Here is a 4673-nt window from a genome sequence, read left to right on the forward strand (position 1 = left end):
ACCTGTGTAAGCCACTGTTTTTAATCAGCATCTTATTACTAAAAGGATTTCATTTCTGCATGAGACAACTCCAGACTCTGTGAGAGGAAAGTTATTCTTATATCCACTCTATGGAAATTGTAGCATTGCCCAATTAGCATTATAGTTTTTTCCAGAGAATTGTTCAGAGCCACCATAACTAGAGAGATCATGTTGTTAAGTAGATGAGTGGCTTCCGCATGTCCTGCTCCACCAGTAATAATTCCCTACCTTCTCCTTGTAGATAGTTGTATGTTAATAATCTGTAAGTTTATTCAGTAACTCCTTGCCCCAGTTGAATTTATATAACATGATTAAATCTCATTGAGGCCAATATCGTAAAATAATTCACAAACTCTCTTCTGCATGTGACAATTATGAATTAAATGGAAATTTTTGCTGTGAACTAAAATATCTGCTTTCTTTGAGATAGGGAATAAAAACAAAGCCAAAGATCACATATTGAGAGGGACAGCTGGACAAAGTAAACTGAAATGTTTGGTTCCAAATCAATTATCCTGGTTCTTGCAGATTCCATTTGCTTTGTCTGTCTTAACTAGTAAGCACTAAATAGCAGGATTTTATACATTATACTGTTTCTGGGATTGGATGTGTGTCTTTGGGATAATTATCACCTAATCTTGGAAATATATTTTGCATATTTGGTAACAGAGATTTTATATTAGAAAATATGTAGACTCAAAAATTTTTGAGCATGCCTGGCAAAGTTACAGTGGCAGCATTTTTTTTTTTATATCCCTAAATCATCTCACCAAATATAGCATAAAATGAGTAAAACAACAAAATTATCACAGCCAACATACACCATAAAACCAAGTCACAAAGTAACTCCATGAGTCCCAAAATACATGCAGTTAGGGCCAAATCACTGACAGCAACAATATCTGGAAAGTATAGTAAAACAAATCTGATGGCCTAACCATAAACTTAATGAAAAACATCCAAAATCTTACTAAGACTGTTGTAAAAGACTTCCAAAAGACACAAAAGTAGCTTAAGCAAATGAGAATGCCTATATCATCTTTGAATAAGAAACTTCAATACCATAACGATGTCATTCCTTCCCAAGTTAATTTAATGCAAAAAATGACAATACCATTAAGTTTTTGCTTTTATTTATTTGTCTGATTGTTTTGCCTGAGTTAGACAAGTTCATTATAACAATCAGTTTGAAGATTAAGCAAGCAAGAATGACCACAAAAGGCATAAAATGGAACAGCAATGAATGGAACAATTGTTACCAGATGTTCAAACAAATTATAAAACCTCAATAATTAAAATAAATGTGATATTACTGCATAAATAATCGTGACACTGTGCTCTGTAAGTTTGTGATAATGTACCTTATGACATTCTTCTTCTGCCCGCAATAAACGGCTCCTAACTGTAACTTTCCAGTGCTTACCCCTAACCGATACAACTAGCTCCAACCCCATTACCCTCTGCTGACTTCCTTTTCAGACTCAGCCCACTCGCCCCCGGGTGAATAAAGAGCCTTGTTGCTCACACTGAGCCTGTTCAGGTTGTCTCTTTAATTAGACGCTCGCATAACATTTGGTGCCGAAAGCCCGGGATAGGGGAACTCCTCCGGGAGACCTCTCCCCTAGCCTCCCCGTGCCCAAGTTCTCCTGTGCAAGAGACTTCCCTCGACCTCAGGACCTCAGACCAGCCCCGCGAGCACTCCGGCCTCTGTCTGTGCATCGGGTAAGCTGCCTCGATCTCTCCTCATCTCTCCCTCCCTTTTTCTCTTTTCAAAATTGAAACAAGGAACCTTCCTCTTATCCGTGTTTCAGAAATCCAACATTGGTCACGGACTCTTCTTGGGAAGACAGTCTTCTCTCAGTGTTTGGTCAATGCCAGAGACGCCTGCCTTGGCCATTTGCCAGTCACACAACCCGGGACCTCCATTGGGGATGCCCACTGAGGATCCTAGTGGTTGCTCTTTTCCTTGTCACTTTCTTTCCCCCAAAATCTTTCCTTGTTCTATCCTGGGCAGTCTTCCGCCCTCCATCCCTCCTTCCTCCTCTCTGGCTTGTGTTCTCAAAAACCTCAAACCTCTTCAGCTTGCGCCCAATCTAAAGGCTAAACATGTAGTTTTTTTTTTTTTTTTTTCTGTAACGTGTCCTGGCCCCAATATAAATTAGACAATGGCTCTCAGTGGCCAGAAAAGGGCACTTTCAATTTCTCTATTTTGTGGGACTTAGATAACTTCTATGGCAAAATAGGCAAATGGTCTGACGTACCCTACATCCAGGCATTTTTTTACACTACGACCTCTCCCTAGCCTATGCTCCCAATGTAATCCATCCCAAATTTTCCTTATTTCTTTTCTGTCTACGCCTTCTTCTTCCACTGGCGATGCTGACTCCTCTTTGTCTGTTGACCCCTCCGATCTTTCTCCCCACCACCACCTATCCGAATCTGCTTCTAATTCTCCCCCAGAGCCTATTTCTACACACAACCTACCACCTTATATCCCTCCCATTACCACCGTTCCCCACATCGGGTCTGGCTTACAATTTGGGCCTGTGGCCAACCCCCAGGCCTAGCAATTTCCCCTTCCAGAGGTGGCAGGAACCGAAGGAATAGTTCAGGTTCAGGTCCCTTTCTCCCTGTTCCACCTTTCCCAAATTAGCCAACATCTAGGCTCTTTCCCATCTGACCCCATCAAATGTATACAAGAATTCCAATACTTAACCCAGTCCTATAATCTTACTTGGATTGACTTAAACGTCATCCTCACCTCTACTCTCACTCCTGAGGAGCAAGAGCGGGTTTGGACCCTAGCTCAATCTAATGCTGATAACCGCCAGTGCCTTGAGCCTGGCCTCCAAGAAGATTCTAGGGCAGTATCTCGTGAAGACCCCGGATGGACTTACCAGGCCCAAGACCACGGCATAGCCAGCCGGGACTACATGATCTCTTGCCTACTTCAAGGACTTCAGAAGGCTGCATGTAAAGCTGTCAATTATGACTAACTAAAAAAACAAACAAACAAATAACAAAAAAACCCTCAGAACAAAGATAAAAATCCAGCTCAGTTTATGGCCACCCTCAGGCAATATACAGCACTAGACCCTGAAGGGCCAGAAGTCCCTTTTATTCTTAACATGCATTTTATTACCCAGTCAGTTCCTGACAGTAGAAAGAAACTTCAAAAATTAGAATCTGGCCCTCAAACCCCACAACAGGAATTAATCAACCTCGCCTTCAAAGTGTTCAATAATAGGGAAGAGGCTGACCTGCGACAGCGCATTTCAGAACTATAGATGCTTGCCTCCGCCGTAAGACAAACCCCAGCTGCACTGCCTACCTGCAAGAACTTCAGGGTGTCCAAACGCAGGATCTAACAGCCCCTCCAGGACCTTGCTTCAAGCATCAAAAACCTGGCCACTGGGCTAAGGAATGCCTGCAGCCTGGGATTCCTCCTAACCCGTGCCCCGCCTGTGGGAGCCCTCACTGGAAGTGGAACCGACACTTATCACCACTTCCGGAGCTCCTGGAGCTCAAACTCAAAGCTCCCCTATCGACTCCTTCCCAGATCTCGTTGGCTTAGCGGCTGAAGACTGACGCTGCCCGAGAGTCTGGGAGACCCCCTAGACCACTGGGAATGCTGAGCTTCGGGTAACTCTTTTGGTGGAGGGTGCCTGTCCCATTCTTAATCAATACAGGGACTACCTACTCCACCTTACCTTCTTTTCAAGGGACGGTTTCCCTTGCCCCGACAACTGTTGTGGGTTCTGACAGCCAAGCTTCTAAACGCCTTAAAACTCCCTAACTCTGGTGTCAAATCAGGCAACACTCCTTTTTGCACTCCTTCCTAGTTATCCCCACCTGCCTAGTCCCCTTATTAGGCAGAGATATTTTAACTAAATTATCTGCCTCCGTGACTATTCCTGGACTATAACCACATCTCATAGCTACCCTTTTATCTAGTTCCAACCCTTCCTCCAACATCCCCTTTCATCCCTAAAGTATGGGATATCTCCATTCCTTCCCTTGCAACTGACCATTCACCCCTTATCATCCCATTAACACAAAACCAACCCTATCCTGCTCAACACCACTACCCCATAAGGGGCCTAAAGCCTGTTATTACCCATTCAGTGCAGCATGGCCTCTTAGTTCCTACAGACTCCCCTTACAACTCTCCCATCCTACCTGTTCAAAAACCAAAGAAGTCATACAGGCTAGTCCAAGACCGTCATCTCATTAATCAGATTGTCCTCCCCATCCATCATGTTGTACCAAACCCTTATACTCTCCTATCTTCAATACCCTTTTCCACAATTCACTATTCTGTTATTGACCTCAAAGATGCCTTCTTTACCATCCCCTTACATCCCTCTTCCCAGCCCCTTTTCACCTTTACTTGGACTAACTCTGACACCCACCAGTCCCAACAACCCACCTGGACCCTTCTATCCCAAGGTTTCAGAAATAGCCCACACCACTTTAGCCAGGCCCTCTCCCATGTCCTGCTTTCTTTTCATCTGTCTGTTTCCCATCTCATTCAATACATGGATGACCTTCTTTGCAGCCCCTTTTACCAATATTCCCATCAAGACATTATCCTGCTTCTTCAACATCTCTACTCAAAGGAGTACAGAGTATCCCCCTCCAAAGCTCAAATT

General features: G+C 43.7%; 1 long non-coding RNA gene across 1 annotated transcript; it reads left to right on the top strand.

Moving 5' to 3' along the window:
• The first annotated feature begins 1345 nt into the window (after positions 1-1345).
• Positions 1346-3025, top strand: LOC108528525 (uncharacterized). The gene is made up of 2 exons (XR_001885176.1): positions 1346-1743; positions 1833-3025. It is a non-coding gene; the product is annotated as an uncharacterized LOC108528525 (long non-coding RNA).
• Positions 3026-4673: the final 1648 nt, after the last annotated feature.

This window comes from Rhinopithecus bieti, unplaced genomic scaffold (assembly GCF_001698545.2).
Source record: "Rhinopithecus bieti isolate Rb0 unplaced genomic scaffold, ASM169854v2 scaffold_5399, whole genome shotgun sequence".
Lineage (NCBI taxonomy): Eukaryota > Metazoa > Chordata > Mammalia > Primates > Cercopithecidae > Rhinopithecus > Rhinopithecus bieti.